The sequence below is a fragment of the Petaurus breviceps genome, unplaced genomic scaffold (genome assembly GCF_028583685.1).
Source record: "Petaurus breviceps papuanus isolate PSGF00001 unplaced genomic scaffold, PetGlider_PUasm1.0 207, whole genome shotgun sequence".
Classification (NCBI taxonomy): Eukaryota; Metazoa; Chordata; class Mammalia; order Diprotodontia; family Petauridae; genus Petaurus; species Petaurus breviceps.
The window spans coordinates 17,206,273-17,224,627 of record NW_027185850.1 but is presented as its reverse complement, the minus strand read 5'-3'; the positions used below and the strand labels follow the sequence as shown (position 1 = coordinate 17,224,627).

Here is an 18,355-nt window from a genome sequence, read left to right as displayed (position 1 = left end):
TGTCTCTGTCTCTGCATCTCTCAGGCTATCTCTGTCACTCTGTCTCTGTGTTGTGTGTCTCTTGACAAATGACCAGAGAGAGATTGTTGGGAGAACAGTTTTCCCAGGGTATCCCAAACCTCCCATATTTCTAGGACAGTCTCCTCATGACTCCTTGAGAAGGAGCTTGGGGAGGCAGCGTTGGGAGGTGGAAAGGACTCTGGCTGTGTGGATTACTACCACTGGGGCCTCAAGCTAGTATGGGCCCCTCTTAGCCTCTGACAAGAAGTGATTGCACTAGACAGCCTCAAAAGTCTCTCCCTTCTAACTTGCAATCTCCTAATGCTTTTTTTGATAGTAAGTAAAAGTCCTAAATAGGCTTTCCAATTAGAATAGGACTTAGAGATATTATGTTAATGAGATAATGTGTATAGAGTACTTTGTAAGCCTTAAAGTATATAGACACACACACTATATATGTATGTGTACACACACACAGCTTATATATAACATTAAGGCTTACAGAGTTGCCTATTGTTATGTGTAGAATAATTATAATATATATCATTCTTATAATTAATTATAAATTCCTTAAGTATATATCTGTCCCTTGCTATAAATATACACACACATACATATATGTAATATACACATGTAATAAGGACATACACATATATTAAGCTTTAATAGCTTAGAACTGGGATAAGACTTTTGGAACACTGTGTATATATGTATATATGCATGCATGTGTGTATTTATGCATGTGTTTGTCCTCTCAGGAGATCAGACCCATACCCTGTAAAACGAATTCATCCATCCAGGCACCCACACTGACATACCCAGGATGACTTCTAGCACAGGTTCTTAGATCTGCTTTACTAGGAAAGACAGCTGTTTAAGGGGCCAACAATCTTTTTAAATTACATTCACTAGTTCAGGGCAAAAGTCAGCACCCTGAACTTTGGAGAAAATACAAGCTGAGAAATAAAGACCAAACAGGGCTCTGATTGCCTAAATCAACTATACACTTTACATACATCCCTGGATTGAGAGAGCCTTTACATCTGAGCAGTCTGGGAACTCTGAACATGTGGCCACTCAGAATTTTGACCAGTGAATCACAAGATCCTTCTCATAAGCAAGCCCCCAAAACATCTTACCAGCTCATGTATTTATATGCACTTCTCAGAGCCAGAAGGCATCAATACCCTACTGACCCAGTGCCTAATTAGAAATTAGCAAAAGGTGTGAAAGCCTTTCTCCAAGCAAGACTCCCCTAAGCAAGCTTCCCTTAATGGGCTCCAAGTGAGACCTATTAATGGTCAGTGAAGATGTTATATTCCATTAACATTACAATCTCCTTTACAAAGTAAAGCCCATAGAGGGCAAATGACTCTCCATCCCAAGAGAAAACTACAGGACTTGGAGTCAGGCAGAGGTGAGTTCAAATCTGGCCTCTGACACTTAATGGGTGACACTGGGCAAGTCTTAGCCTCTGTTTCCTCATCTATAAAATGGGGGTGGAGGGATTTGGAGCCAAGATGGCAGCATAGAAGCAGGAAAGCTCTCTGTGCTCCCCCCATAACCACCTCAAATACCTATAAAAATGACTCTAAACAAACTTTAGGGTTACAGGACCCACAAAGTGACAGAGAGAGACAAACCTCCTGCTGAAGACAGCCTGGCAGGCAGACAGGAAGGGTTCATCACAGTGCACTGGAAGCAGAGCCCACCCCTGCCTGAGACCCGGTTTTAGCCTCAGGGCAGCCTGACCAGCCTCAGCTAGAGGGAAGTCAGGAGTTCAGATCACCAGCAGCTGTGGTGGTTTCCAGAATTATCAACCCATAGATGCCAAAAACAAAGTGAGAGGTCAGTGTGGACTTTGTGGGAACAGGGAATCTGGGAGTGCAGTCCAGCCTCTGCCCCTGGAGGGAGAAGTGGCTGAGGCGTGGTGGCCATGCAGCCCTGTGGCTACTTCAGAGCTCTTGGCCTGCAGATTGTAGGGGGACCAACAGACCAGTCTGAGAGGTAATCACTCTTGCTTTAACCTGATTGGATCTGGATTGCTGTCTAGGGTGGAGGTCCTGGGGTGTGTGGAGTGAAGAGGCTTCAGAGAGGGCAACCAACTAATAGCTCTGGCAGATAAGAAACCCTCAGCAATTTGGGACAAAGCTCTCCTCTCTGGACGCAGAGTTCTACTGTAGCAACAAGCTCAAAAGTCAAGTAATTGAGCGGCAACATTGATGGGGGACAGGATCCCAATAGGTTCAGCAGGAACCCTGATCTCATCCAAGACCAGGAAACCTGAAAGGGCATCTGGAAAGAATTCAGCTCAGCCTTGCTTGGAGTTAGAGTTGAGAAAGTTTATTATTACACCATTACAGTGGGCAAGAGTCCTTTAGGGGACCTGCGAGTGAGAGGGGTACATGCTTTTACCTTTAAAGGGAAGGGTTGCCATTGTCAGGGCTGACCTGACGGGAGGGGCCTCAATGCATAGACAAAGGTCAGAGCTGACCAAGAGGAGAATGTGAAGAGATAGTTTAGATCAGATTTGGGCCAGGTTGAAGGAGACAAAAAGCAAGGATAAAGGAGGGTGTGGGCCAGGCCTGGGAAGAAATGAAGAGATTAAGTAAGAACAAAAGGGTCACAAGGTGTTGCCTAGGTGGAGTGTGGGATAGGGAGAAGGGGCAGAGCTCAAGGGTGGGAAAGGACAAATTACAACTTCACAGACTGGTTTTACAAGTTGGTTTGACCTAGACCCCAGGTACCCCATCAACATGAGCCAGCACAGGAAGCAAAGCAAGCATAGCAATCCGATTTTGGATTCCTTTTTTGGGGCACAAAAAGGATCAAAACATGGAATGGCAGGAAGACAACAAAGTCAGAACTCCTGCATCAAAAGCTTCCAAGAAAAATTTGAACTGGTTACAGGCCATAGAAGAGCTTAAGAAGGATTTTGAAAAGCAAATAAGAGAAGTGGAGAAAAAATTGGGAAGAGAAATGAGAATTATGCAAGAAAATCATGAAAATAGAGTCAACAACCTGACTGAAGAAAATAACACCTTAAAAATAGACTAACTCAAATGGCAAAAGAGGCTCAAAAAGCCAATGAGGAGAAGAATGCCTTAAAAAGACAAATTTTCCAGATGGAGAAAGAATCTCAAAAGCTCACTGAAGAGAGTGATTCCTTCAGAATTAGATTGGAGCAAATGGAAGCTAGTGACTTTATGAGAAATCAAGATACTATTAAACAGATCCAAACAAATGAAAAAATAGAAGGCAGTGTGAAGTATTTCATTGGAAAAACCACTAACCTGGAAAATAAATCCAGGAGAGATTATTTAAAAATTATTGGACTATCTGAAAGCCATAAAAAAAAAGAACCTTGAAATCATCCTTCAATAAATTCTCAAGGAAAATTGCCCTGATGTTTTAGAACCAAAGGGCAAAATAGAGTTCGAAAAAATCCATCTATCACCTCTTGAAAAAGATCCCCAAAAGAAAACTCCTAGGAATATTATAGCCAGGTTCTGGACTTCCCTGATCAAGGAGAAAATATTATAAGCAGCCAGGAAGAAACAATTTGAATATTGTGGAAACACAATCAGGATAACACAGGACCTGGCAGCTTCTATGTTGAGGGATCAAAGGGCTTGGAATATAATATTCCAGAGGTCAAAGGAGCTGGGATTAAAGCCAAGAATCACCTACCCAGCAAAACTGAGTATAATGCTTCAGGGGAAAATGTGGTCATTCAATGAAGTAGAGGACTTTCAAGCATCCTTGCTGAAAAAACCAGAGTTGAATAGAAAATTTGACATTCAGATACAAGAAGCAAGAGAAGCATGAGAAGGTAAACAGGGAAAAGAAATCATAAGGAACTTATCAAAGTTAAACTATTAACATTCCTACATGGAAAAACAGTAATTGTAACTTATGAAACTTTTCTCAGTATGAGAATAGTTGAAGGGAATATAAATGCATATTTATATATGTATACATAAATATATATGTGTATATAGGAGGGTATATGGGCATATGAATACATTTGTGAGTGTGTGTATATGTGTGTACAAGTATACATAGACAGAGGGCACAGGAGCAATTGAATAGGAAGGGATGATACCTAAAAGGTGAAATTGAGAGGTGAGAGAGGAATATAATGAGAAGAGATGGGGAGAGACAGAATGGGGTAAATTATCTCATACAGAAGAGGCAATGGAAAGCTGTTACAATGGAAGGGAAGAACAGGAAGGCAAAAGGGAATGAGTCAACCTTATTCTCAATCAATTTGGCTCAGGGAAGGAATGGCACGCACACTCAACAGGGCATCTCATCCTACAGCTGAGTAGGGGGAAGAGGGAATGAGAGGGGGGGATGATGGAGGGGAGGGTAGGCTGGGGGGGAGGGAAAAGAAAAAAATAAATGGAGGTGGCACTAGCTGTAGTTCCTACTGCACAGAGATATTGTGATGGTCAAATGAAATGTTATTTGTAATGGGTTCTTAAGCTTCTGTATAAAGTCAGTTCTTATTGCCCAGATTTTAGTCAGACTGACACTTAACTAGGTCCTTCCTCAGACTCTAAACCTCCCTGTTCCCTCTATTCTCCCGGGGCTGCCTCTGTCTCCCCACCCTTCCTTTGGTGGGTGGGGGCGGGGAGGGAGTACTCTCTATTACTAATTTGGTACCTGCTTTTTCCACTCTCCACAATAAAAACCTCCATTCCAAGTCACTTGGGGATGGTCCCAGAAAGGGCAGTTTGCTCACCCTTCATTGTTTGGTCCATTCTTTTAAAGGCCATGGCTTCCTCTTCAAGATCGCTGCCTCCCAGTGTCTCTGCAGCTGCTGTGGGCAGCCCAGGAGCAGGAGCAGGGGATCTCCCCACCCTGAGACTGGTGCTGGTGCCAATGGTGCTGCCCAGAAAGTGGGAGGGGCCTCCTGGCCAGCCTTGGCCTTTCTTCTCCAGGTCCAAGGTTTGTATCCAGATGGAACTCTGGGGACAAGCCCTGGAGGGGAGTTTCAACCTTGCACTCATATCCCTTTTCTGCTATGCATTCTTCTCTCAGCCTCATTTTTCTCTTTGAAAAAACAAAATACTACTAGTTCTACCTATCTCCTAGGAACCTTGTGATAATAATGCCAGTAACTGATAGTAACACATGGCTTTATAGACCCTAGGTAGTGTGGGTAGTACAGAGAGAACCAGCTTCAGAGACAAGAAGATCTGAATTCAAGTTCCTCCCCTGACATGTACTAGCTATGTGACTGGGTGGGCCAGTTAATGTCTCAATGAACCAGGAAACTAATACTCCAAGGGGCAAATCAGGAGGGGATCTGCCTTGCCAGAAGGACTTTCCATACTGGGAGTTCCCTAGCACATTTCTGACTCTACCCTTTGGGCAAGACCCTCAGTTTTCCTGGGTTTCAGTTTATCTATCTGCAAAATGAGGGTATTGAGTGGATCCAGGCCCTGGCCTGCCCCTCCCCCCTTCCAGCTCTGGATCTAGGATCTTACATGATCACAAGACTAGTCAAAAATATATACATGAGTATACAAAAGATTTCAAGTTTTCTCTACAGCATCATCATCTCTCTCCTCTGTCTCTAAATTAAGGCATATAATTTCATATGCATGCACATTGTATGTATGTAAGCTATTAACTTTAATAGTTTAAACCACAGTAAGCTTTTTGGGACATCTTGTATGTATATGACTTTAAAAACAATTGGTAATATTTATGTGGTACCTACAGTGTCCAGGCACTGTGCTAAGCTTTTTCCAAATATGATCTCATTGGATCCTCACAACAATGCTGTGAGGTAAGTGCTGTTATCCCCATTTCTATTTGAGGAAACTGAGGCAAACAAAGAATAGTGACTTGCCCAGGGTAACACAGCTAGGAAGTGTCTGAGACTGGATTTGAACTCAGGTCTTCCTGACTCCTTGCCCACTGCTCTACCAAGTTGCTTTGCCTGGTACAAACTACTTTGTATCTATTTTCTCATCTGATTCTCAGAACCCCGCCTCTCACTTTCTCCCATAGGTAATAAGTGCCTTCTGCCTCATTTACACAACACTTTAAGGTTTACAAAGCACAGTACGTTATCTAATTTGAGCCTCACAATAGCCCTCATTCTGAAGTACAGGTAAGAATGAATTATCATTCCTATTTTACAGAGAAGGAAACTTAGGCCTGGAGACATTAGGGTTTGTCCAGGGTCACAGTGCTGCCTGAGATTCAAACCTAGCTCATAGGGTGATAAACTTGAGGTCATCTTTTCTAAATCCCATTTTTTACATGTGAGCATTTTTTTCTAGCCTCATTCTTCCAGAACCAGGTTGGCTATAATGTCACCCTTAAGGTCCTAGGGGTACTCCTGAGGGGTTGGGGCATTTTTCTCTATTGCTATCAACTCAAGGCCCTGTTCTGAGTGTTTCTGCCACCACTGACTAGCACCCCAATTACAGCGAACAGATCAACATCAACTTTTAGATAGGGATCTCTTCATTTGAAAGACTTGGCACACACAAAAGTAAACATTTCCCCCTACCACTTCTGAGGCACACTCTCCCCTGAATCACCTTGGTCCCTGGGGAGAGTGGGGCCAGACTGAACAGCAGTGTTTACATAGCACTGGTTCTACCCAATTCACATCAAGGCTCTAAGAGCCCTCATCTCTCCTGCTGCTGACCAGGGTCCTGAAAGACCCTCCTCACAGGCATTAATGCCGGTTTGCTTGCAAAACCTGGCATGGATATAGTTATCAGACTTCTGGACTTCTGGTAGTTCTCTGTCTCCTGACCTTTTGCAGTTCATAAGGTTGTGGCCTCCAGATGAATCTCCTTCATCTAAAATGAAAACTGATACTGAGGAAAAAGCCCATGATCCCCACTCATGAGCCATATGTCAGCCTTGGAGGGTCATAAGACTTCTACAAATGGAAGTCCTCAGTCTTCAGGACTGTTGGATCCACAGCCCAGAGCTCACCGAAATGTTTAGTGCTCTAATTAATAGAAGAGCCAGGACCAGGCAGGACAAATCGGAGTCAAAGTACCTTTGTAGACATTTCGGGGTCCCTTCCACCCCTTGGAGAATCCCTCTTACCCCTTGATGAGCCAGCAGGTGTGAAACAGTTCTCTGAAGGGGGGACTGGCAGGGAGCTCCTCTGCCAAGGGGTCTGTTTAATTGCTAAATGGTTCCTTTGGCAGAGACGACTTGGAGTTGAAGAGCCTGCTGCTACTTGTCCTGCTCTCTGGGGGTTCACTTACTGAAAGCCACAATGGCTTCACATGCTGTCTGTCATCTGTCCTCGTTGAGGGGGTATGAAAATAGAAGATGGAGAACTTTTGGAGTGGGGCATGTTTGAAGAGGAGAGCAGGGTTGAGAAAGATTTTTAGAAATGTAGAATAGCAGAGCTGGATGAGACCTTCAAACATATAATGTTAAAAAATAGAATGTATAGTGTCAGCACTGTCAGGGATCCCAGAAAGCTAGAACATAGGATGTTAGCATAGCAAAGGACTGGAGAGCCAAGGGTTAGAGCAGGGGCAGGGGGAAGGGTGAACTTTTTTTTTTTTGCTTTTTTTGGAGGGCAATTGGGGTTAAGTGACTTGCCTGAGGTCACACGGCTAGTAAGTGTTAAGTGTCTGAGGCTGGATTTGAACTCAGGTCCTCCTGACTCCAGGGCCAGTGCTCTATTCGCTGTGCCACCTAGCTGCCCCTAGGGGGAGGGGAATCTTAGAACACAGAACATGAGAGACAGAAGGGACCCAAGAATGCAAGCTACAGAGTAGAGTTGGGAGAGACCTGAAAACATAGAATGTCAGATTTGGATGAGATTGCCCAGCATACAATGTGAGAAAATCAAATATGGAATGTCAGAAAGGTCCTTAGAACTTAGAATAATGATTGTTAAGCCTTGAAGAAAACTTAGAACAAAAAATGTCAGAATTACAAGATGCCTTCAAGCACTCAGTATTAGAAAATAGAATCTAGAATGTCAGAGGCAGAAAATAGAAAGGAGGACGTCAGAAGGTCCTTAGAAAGTGGAATATTGTAAACCAGATAGAGACCTTCTAACATAGAATGCTAGGATCAGAAGCAGTAGTGCTCTGAGAAATGTTTTAACAATTAGAAAAAAAATATATATATATATGACACACTTTTAATTTTAATTGGCATTATTGATGTTTTCTGCATCACTTTCTTATGTTCAGACAACAAAACAATATATCAAACCCTGATTTGTAGCAAACTCAGATTTGCAAAGAGTAGGTGCTTACACTGAAAATTTCACCATTGGATCTTGAAAGGCAGCATAAGCCAGCTCCAGCACTCTCCTGACTAGAAGGACCTAACACTCACAATGTCTGAGATGGAAAGGGCCTTAGGATATAGAATATTAAATTATAGAATTCCCGAATGGAGAATGTCGGCACTCAAAGGGTCAGTTAGTCCAACCTCCTTATGTTGGATAGGCAGAAACTCAGGGGAGGCAACTTTCCAGGCTGCTAGTGACGGCAGAGACAGAATGAGACCCTGCAAGCTAAGTGAACCATGTCTAAAGACTTCTCAGCTGGGAAAATATGACTAGCATTTGATGAAGGGATATAAAGAATACTGATTGTAGTCCTTACTCTGCCATAACCTAAACTTGTGATTTGTGAAGACACTTTGTATTTGTGACCCTCAGTTTCCTCATCTTTAAATTGAGGGGATCTGGGTGGCCAGGTGGCTCAGCGAGTAAGAGCACCAGCTCCAGTGTCGGGATAACCTGGGGATCAAATCTGGGCTCAGATACTTAGCACCGCACCCAGAAATAACTGGCCGTGTAACCTTGAGCAAGTTACTCAACCCCGATTGCTTTAAAAAAAATAAACTGAGGGGATCTGAAGTCATCCTGATCGATATCTGGCCACTGGACCCAGACAGCTCCGGAGGAGAAAGTGAGGCTGGTGACTCCCTCACTTAAATGCAGTTGATATGCATGTGCTAGCACCGCCTCCTCAGTCTCATAGTCCTCTCCCAGAAAGAAAGACCAACTACAAACTTAGGGAGAAGAGTTAGCTGAGCTGGAGTCGACTTCTCCCACTAAGATTCTAGGACTGGTCCATCAGCACCATGGAGTCTGGGGCTAGGGAGGGGCTTCGCTGCTCCTCTAACTTACCTTGCTCATTTTCCAGTCCAAGAAACCAATGCCCAGTCAGATTAGGTGATTTGCCCAAGGTGACCCAGGTGCAAAGTGGCGCCACAAATCTGATTCCAAATTAATTCCTGATTTCACTATATCATAGGAGACAGCCTTTTGGGAAACAAACAAGCTGGTCTGTGCCTCGGAAAAATGGTGCTAAGTACACCTGCTGTGAAGGCTTTTCCCAGCAGGGCGCTGGGTTGATCCCCCTTCCCCCATCCTTGGCCTCCCCCTGAGAGCCAGCTGGGGAAAGGTCTGCTGACATCAGAGCAAGTTGAGGCATGAACATCGAGCGTGGGGCTGTTTCCCATTTTACTGCTGGGTGCTTGGGTGTCGCAGACAGGATTTAGGTCAGAGGAAGCCCCAGAGACAGTTCAAGTCCCCAAGAGCCAAGCAAGAGCTGAAGGGAACAGGAACAGTGATTCTAACCTCACCTTGCCTTCTAGACACTTACACCCCCACTATTGGAAAAGCAATTACACAAGGCATCCCTCCCACCCCGAAGATACATGTGCCATAAGAGACAGTCAAGGATGCTGTTCTTACAGGGTGATGGGAAGAGTCAGAGGACCTGTCTTGCAATGTTGACTATGTGACTTTGGGTAAGACACTTCAGTTTCCTGGGCTTCAGTTTCCTCACATGTAAAATGAGGAATTTGGATTAGGTTACCCTTCAGGTCCTTTTCAATTCTAAACTAATGATCCTGGGACAGAAGAGACTTCAGACCAGAGAATCCCAGAGCTGAAAAGCACTTTGGAACAGGGGATGTCAGAACTGGGAGGGAACTGAGAACAGGGGATGTCAGAGCTGGGAGGGACCTGAGAAGAAGGGATGTTGGGGCTGGGAGGGGGCCTATTAATGAAGAGTGTTAGATCTGGAAGTCTATCCAGTCCAACCTTTGTATTTTACACATCAGGAAATGTCCCCAGACAAAGGAAGGTATCTATCTTTCCTGTCCATTGTCCTACATCGTAAGGTGGTTAGCAGCATGATCAGGATTTGAATTTGGCTCCTCCAGTTCTAAATACATTGATTTTTTTTTAACCTTGGGATAGAAGGGTCAGGGCCCTTAGCTTTCAGCATTGCTCTTGGAGGCTTGGTTACTTAATGGATGGAAGGAGAAGGAGGTGATTGCAAAAGGAAGGGGCTTTGGTCAGGATGCCGGTGTAAGAATGGAATTAATGAGAATACCAATGATACTAATATCAGTAACAGCCACTGAAATGTCAGACCCTTTATCCTCATCACCATCTCTGATTCATGGAACCATTCTCTGTAGTAACTAGTGCCTCTGCTCATTCTACAGATGGGGACACGGAGTCTGAGAGCTGATGGCACGTGGCAAGTGGAAGCCCTAGTCAATGGCAGAGCCAGGATTCTACCGTGAGTGACTGGATTCGGAGTCCCCTGCTGAGTCCAGCCCGCCCCGGCAGCCTCAGACAGACAGGTGTTGGCAGTGAGGCCTGGGCGTCCTTCCTGCTTGTGTCTAAGGTGTTCACCCCAGGAATATCCGGACAAGATGTCATCTGACCCCGCGCTTCTGCCCTAGGGTCTTCCATGGCTCCTGCTTACCTCCAAGATGAAACAGAAATCCAGCTGTCTTTGGACTTTTGTGAGTTGGCTCTTGCAGTGCTATGGAATGTGGCGTCGCTTCCCTTTGCAGACTCAGCTGGCCTTGCTCCGTCCTTCGGGCCCAGGACACATCTTCATCTCTGCTCTTCAAAGTCCTTTGCTTCCCGGGAGGCTCAGCTCCAGGGGGGCCACAGAGCCCTCCTCCCCTTCATGATTTGTGTTCCTCAAAGCATCTCCTGCATGCTGGATCCCCTCTCAGGGAATGTAAGCTCTTAGAAGTTAGAGAGCATTTTGTTTTTTGCATTTGTGTCTCAGTACCTTGCACACAGTAGGGTCTTTGATCATAGGCCTAGAGCTGGAAGATGCCCGAGATGCCATCTAGGGCAAACCCGCCATTTTACAGATGAGGAAACAGGCCACGGTGGCCAAGTGTTTGCCCAGCATTACAAGGCAGTGAGTATCAAAGGTGGGATTTGTCCTCTTACTCCACACCCGCCATGCTATATGGCCTCCTGCATGAAGCCCGGTGCTTTGGGGTGAACTGGATGTTGGGAGCGTCCCCTTGTCTTCCAGAGGGCGGCATTGGCCGCTATTCATCATTGTCTGCATCTCACAGTCAGCAGGAAGGCTCTAGGATTGAGTTTAGGGCTTCCTCCCAGCTCAGCAGACTCATAGCCTGGTGCTACTAGGGTATGCTGTTTTCTAGCCGTTTGTCTCAGTTTCCTTAATTGTAAAATGGGTACAGTCATTTGTAACGTGCTTAGCCTGGTGCTTGGCATGTGGCATCCAGTTTCCTCATTTTAGAGAGGAGGGAAGTGACTTACCACAGTCACATAGCTTGTTTTCTTCCCCACTTGGTCTAACTTCCTCCTTTTGGAGGAGAGGCCGCTGACCCTAAGAGAGGGGACTTGACTTACCCAAGGTTGCATAACTCTTAAGACCCTAAGATTTAAGTCTCAAAGGGACCTTCGAGGCCAGGGTTTCTAACTCTCTCAGCTCACAAACATGGAAGCATTTCAAGTGGGGTGAAGCAGAGCTGCTTCTCTAAGTCCCAGCTTCACATTCCCCCCATTGTGCCCCATGTCTTGTCACTGGGAGCTCCTGATTGCCAGTGCTCTGGCTCTGCGACACAGTCCCCTGCCTCTGGCTTCCTCCATGCCACCCTCACCCACTGACAGGCGAGCCCAGGAACCAGTCGGTCGACATTGCTGAGCTGATTCCTAGATAGGCAGGCCTGAAGCTGGAGTATGGCAGTGAGCACTGCTTTGGGGGGGAAATGAGATGCCCAAGCATTGAGAAACACAGAAACCCGTTTTCCTTCCTAGAACAAGGCAGGCAAGTGGCCAAGACCGGGAAAGTGAACAAACTTGTTAGAGGCTCACTCACAATTGGGGGGGGGGGGAGGGGGAGGGGGGAGGGGCCCTTGTCTCCTGGAAAAGACACATTAGGACTCATTTCCATAGTTCCCAGACAGAAGACAGTGGCTGCCACTAGGGCTTAGGGAGTGTCCAAGCTGGAAGAGACCTTGGCAGGTGGCTATTTCCAGTACTTGGATTTCCATTTCCCTCAGTGGTTAACTAACCTCTGTTTGAATACTTTCCCTGATGGGGAGCTCCCTACCAAGCTTTTGAAGCCCGAGTCATTAAAATGTCTTTGATGGTGAGCTTTCTTCACCATTCCGTTCAGTTCAAGTCTGCATTCGTTTGAGCACTCACAGTTTGAGGTTCTGGGGGTAAAAGAAAACAATCAGTCCCTTGCCTTCAAGGCACTTCTTTTGGGGGATGGATACAGCATGAACGCAGGTAGTTAAGGACTTGTCAATATGAAGCCTATACGACCTCATCATTGGGCAGTAACAAGGAGGGGAATCAGGTAAGCTTCCACGTAGGAGATGATCCCCAAGCTGGGCTACGGAGGGGTTCCAAGAGCCCAAGGGTCCAGGCTGTGCTAGGGCTCAAACAGGCTGACTGCCTAAGGGGAGAGCAAGGCAGCTAGTTTATACTGGACTATCCATTTATACTGGACTGTCCAGGGGCAGGAAGGGGAAATCAGCCTAGAAAGGTCACTTGGATAGAGGGATTTATATTTGAGCCTGGGGGCAATGGGGAGCCATGGAAGCTTTCAGAGCAAGGGAATAATGTGGTTAGAGTTCTGGCCTCCTGAGTTACCCAAGTAGAAGGATGTGTGACCTGTGTGGTGAGGTGGGTGAGGCCGGTGTGTGATCATGGACATCATGACCAGGGGTACTGAGCCTTGTTGTACACCTTAAATGACCTCTGTGAACATGAATGGTGCCATAAATGTCTGAGGAAGGATTTAAACTCACAGAGATGAATCTGCCTGACTCCAGGCCTGGTACTTGATCTGCTGGGCCACCTAGCTGCCTCCATCTCCGTTTTACAGATGAGAAAACTGAGACAGACAGATGCGGTGACTTGTCCAGGGTCACACGGCTTATAAGTCTCTGAAGAACAGATGTGAGCTTCATTCTCCCGGCTCCAGGTCCAGTGACTGTGGACAGAGCCACCCAGCTAACAGGTGGTATAAAGAAGGGGGAAGAAATCACTGCGGGGGGAGGCAAGGGCTCAGCCGTCCACTTCATCCTGAGCAGGCCACTTCCCTTCAGTGTGTTCATCTGTAGAATGATGGACTGAACCCGGGTTCCTTCCAGGTACCCCTGGTGACAGCCTGACAGTGACCAGAAGTCCCTGCTAGCCCTGACCTTGACTCCCCAGCTCTGGGGTGGTCCGACACTGACCCATCAGGGCTGCACTGCCTCTGGGGGCAGGGGTCTTCCCATGTATTTGGTCTTTCACTGCCAGTCTGGTAGCATGCTACTTCTCCTGCCTTCACCTAGGCATCAGGCAGCCTTGCCTTATCCATATAAGGCCTTTCCTGGAAGTCTTTTGTGCTTGTGTAAATAGAGCAGCCCAGTTTGCACCTTTCAGTAAAGGGGTGGCTCCTGTTAGCTTGGAACCTGAATGGCTGTGGGTGTGGGAGCCGCACAGGCCAGGCATTTTGCAAGAGGGCTGCAATAACTCTGTGGGTTCAGCACGTGGGGGGAGCGCTGAACGCCTCCCGTCTGACACATGTGAACAAAGTCATCGCCAGCGCTGGCTGTCCACGGCTAATTCTGGACTGAGTTTGGAGGGGAAGTAAAAACCAACAGCAGCAGTCCTTTGAACAGCCAAACAAGGTAGGTTCCTGTAGTTGGGTGAGATGGACACCTGAGAGGTGCTGAAGGAAGGTTAGTTCTTAATGGTTCAAATTTAGAAAGAGCACATACAAAGCATTTGGGTGTTCTTGGTGCATGAGAGTCATGCGCAGAGCTCTGGTGGGTGGGAGGGGCCTGAGAACAGGGGATGGCAGAGCTGGGAGGGGCCTGAGAACAGGGGATGTCAGGGCTGGGAGGGGCCTGAGAACAGGGGATGTCAGGGCTGGGAGGGGCTTGAGAACAGGGGATGTCAGGGCTGGGAGGGGCCTCAGAACAGGGGATGTCAGGACTGGGAGGGTCCTTGAAACAGGAGATGTCAGGACTGGGAGGGGCCTTAGAATGGGGGATGTGAGGGCTGGGAGGGGACCTAGAACAGGGGGGGTCAGGGCTGGGAGGGGCCTGAGAACACAGCCTGTTGAAGCTGTACAAGACTTTGGAGCTCTTTTAGTCCAACGTTCTGTTTCATAGATGTGGGTTCTAGGCCCAGAGAAGGTAGGGTAATTGCCCAAAGTCATTTGACGAGTTCCTGGCAGATCTAGGACGTGTCCCCAGGTTACAGCATCTCCTGGTTGGGAGGGGCCTCATGAACAGGACCCCCGTTTCTAATGGCAGCCTGAAGTAGTTTTCCCAGGAGCAGACTTCTGGATGATACTGACTTCCTTTGTGTTTGAACAGTAAACAAAGTGATTCAACTTTTAGGAATCCCAGCAGCAAATGGGATAAAAATGAAACTGAAATGGAGGAATGTTCTGGCTGAGGCCTCCTGGAAGCTAAGCCGTGGTTGTTTGATCCATCATGAAGCAGGAAAGTGAGAGGCACCGGAAGGACAAACATTGTCCTGAGCAGCTGTGTCCACGAATTCAAAGGAATCGGGCTGTGGAATTCCCCGGCATCTATAAGCAAGCCCAGAAGACCTTCGAGGCCAAAGACTCATGCACTGTCAGCCCAGAGCATGGATGTGAGCCCTGGAGACTCCTTTCCAGCCTAGAACGTGAGTGCTTAGAACATTAGGACAGAGACATTAGACCAGAGGCATTGGCATAGGTCAGCCTTGAGCTAGAATGGACTTCAGAGTGGACCTCCCTAATCGGATGCTTTTTTTTCCAGATGAGGAAACTAGGACCCAGGAAGGTGAAATGTCTCAAGTCCCAGAGGGCCAGCGGGGTAGAGCACTGGGCCTGGAGTCAGGAAGACCCGAGTTCAAATCCAGCCTCAGACACTGGGTAACCCTGGGCAAGTCACTTAACCTCCGTTTGGCTCAGTCTCCTCATTCGTAAAATGGGCATAATAATAGTACTTACCTCCCAGAGTTGTGAAGATCAAACCAGATAGTAATTGTTAAGTGCCTGGCACATAGTAAGAGCTACATAAATGTGAAGTCTTACTGTTATCGCTGCTGCTGCTGTTATCAGAGGGAGTAAACATCACAGGCGGGGTTTGAACCCATTTCCCAGCTCCAGAATCGGAGCTCTTAATCCTGTATCTCCCATAGAATATCAGAAGCAGAAAGGACCTTAGAACATACAAGGTAAGACATGGTTCACCTCTTCAAGGTCCCCTATTCCAAACCCTTCAATTTACATATGAGGAAATGGGCTCAGAGAAGGGAATTAGCTTGTTTGAGGTCACACAGATTATAAATGCCACAAGGCCTGGGACTGCTTTGCTTTTGTCTTTGTATTCTAGGACCTAACAGTGCCTGGCATACGGTAAGTGCTTAATTGATGCTTGTAGAATCACACCGATTAGGGGCAGGACTGAGAGTAGAAGCTCAAACTTCCAAACTCTTGCTCCTCCCATTAAACTACAGGATCACTCCGTGATTTTGGTGATTTTTGAAATAAATTGTTTGAGGTTGTAATAAAAGTGATAGGACTCCAATATGGAGTTACTTAGGCTAAGTGGTCCTAATGACATAAACACTTGAGCTATGGGAGGTAGCCAGATTTTTCCACTTTCCTGACTCATTCTGATCCTATGTCAAACATAGAAATGATGGTGGCTCCTGATTGGAAGAGACTCCCAGCCCACTGTTGGGGCTATGAGCTGACAACCATTCTGGGGAGGTCCACTTATGGATTTGGACCCTCACCCAATTTCTAGTCCTGACTAGGAAACTCCCCCACCTGAATCTGGTGTTGACTAGCAACCTGGTGGGTTTCCCCATCACATAAGAAAGCTCCCTCCCATATCTGGCAGTGATGACCTGTTCTCAACCAAGCCCACATTGAAGGCAACTCTGTCTAGACTTCAGTTACTCTACAGATAAATGAGTGGATTATATTATGAGATCTCCAAATCTTTTTCAGAGATAAGATCTGGTGTTCTGTGTTTGAATACTGTGTTCTGTGTTCTTTGTCTGCATAGTCTATGTTGTAAGAACCCTCCCCATTCTAACATTACTGTATCTTAAGATCTCTTTGATTTCTCACATTGTGTGTCCCATCCTGCTGCCCCACCTGTCTAGTTTTAAGTCTGTGTTCTATACTCTGACACTCATAGATTCAAAGGTACCACACAATTCTCACATTCTATGTTCCAAGCCTAATTCCAATTTTCACATTCTATATTTGAAGATCGCTCTCAGTGTATGTTCTATAGCCTAAAACTCATATATCCTAAGATTTCCTACAGTTACCACATTCCATGACATTCTGTGTTCCAAGCTCCTTTCCAGCTCTCATGTTCTCTATTATAATTTATGTTGCAAGCTTCCTTTCAATTGTTAAATTCTAACATTCTGGACTCTAAGGCCCCCACTCAGGGATCTGCTGGGAAATGTTTCACAGCCATATCTCTGGGTTTGTGTCATTAATACCTTCTCCATCATTCTCTTAAGTCTAAACAATCAACAAACTGATTTTTGATTTGTAGGACGTACTGATTTCCAAGGTGGAAATGCTCATACTAAAAATTTAACAACTGACTGTCTTGTGGACTGGTAGGAACCAGCTCTAGCCCGTTACTCCTCCCACCAAGGGCTAACATTCTGTATCTGAACATTCTCTGCTCTAAGGTTTATCTCCAGCGAGCCCAATATCCCTACAGTTTGAAATGAAAGGAAGAACAAGGCACTTATATTACCAGTTCTCTCCCAGCCCTGGAAAAGTTGGATTCCCTTTGAATGTTTTATTAGTGTTCCCATTACATGTGCTTAAATATAACGTCTGCTGGAGGTTGAGGCATTTTCTTAATAATAATGATGGATACTGCCTCTAAGCATCCCAGACTGGGCTGCAGCTTTCCCAGAACAGAGGCAAAGCTTTCTGCATTTATCACTTAGTCATTTCAGAAAACATCTTATGCCTTCAGCATCTTCAGCCAAAGGCATCGAATTCCCCATCCTTCCCCACCCCCCACCACCTTTTAGGCCTCGGTGATAACTCTTGCTGTAAATGACTATACCAATTAAATCTAAAATGTGCTTCTCCCTGGGTTGGAAATTAAAACAGTCATGCTTGTTCCGAAAATGTTGTGGTCATTTTGAGATTGAGTGGTTTTTTTTTTAAGAGCCTTAGGTGGGTGTAGAAAGAAATAATAATATTAATAAAAGAGTGGAAATGAAAATGCCCATTGGGCAGGCATCCTGCAGAAACAACGAATGCGGAAGCAGTGAGAGTGGAGTGGGTATACTGGCTAGGATACTGACCTGGGAGTCAAGAAGACGTGAGTTCAAATCCTGCCTCAGATACTTAGGAGCTATGTGAGCAAACCAAATCCCTCCTCTGTGCCTAATGAAAGTGGCCTTCAAGATTCCTTCCAGCTCTGTGTCAGCGTCGCTATGTCTTTGGAAGGCCCCATGTTATACTGGAAAGAGTGTTTGCCTTGGAACTAGGAGACATAAGTTGAATTTCTAGCTCTGACTCTTCTTAGGTGAAAGACAATGGGCAAGGTGGCCTCTTGGTCTCTGTTTCTTCTGTTAAATGCCTATAAAAATGCCTGTGCCACTTACCTCACAGGGGAAGCAGTGGATCCCTCCCCATTAGAAGCCTTCAGGCAAAGGCTGGATGACCACTTGTTTGGTGAGCTGTAGGGGGAATTTTAGGACTGATTGGCCTAGATGGCCTCTGCATTGGAACTCTGAGATTCTAGGATTTGTTTACACAATGAGAAGGCTCCATAAACCTCCAAGAGTTATACAAAGGTGAATATACATCTCAATGTGAAGGAGAGGGCTGGCTAGGCTTAGGACATGGGATTTCACTGGTGTAAAGGAGGAAACTCCCTTTTACCATCACAAATTATCACTGTCTCTGCCACTTCTAGTCCTAGAGAGACTTAGAATCAAGGTGTCACCTTCCCAAATGGGTCAGAACCAGATTAAAATAGAATTTGGAAATGTTTACCAAAATAAATAAAAATACAGAACAACACAGAACATGTTAATTTGTGTGGT

The 18,355-nt window shown here is 45.9% G+C and overlaps 1 long non-coding RNA gene across 1 annotated transcript; it reads left to right on the top strand.

Annotated features, from left to right (window-relative positions):
• Positions 1–13,669: 13,669 nt before the first annotated feature.
• LOC138164803 (uncharacterized) lies at positions 13,670–17,438 on the top strand. Its single transcript, XR_011169189.1, has 3 exons — positions 13,670–13,941; positions 14,659–14,954; positions 15,072–17,438. It is a non-coding gene; the product is annotated as an uncharacterized lncRNA (long non-coding RNA).
• The last annotated feature ends 917 nt before the right edge of the window (positions 17,439–18,355 follow it).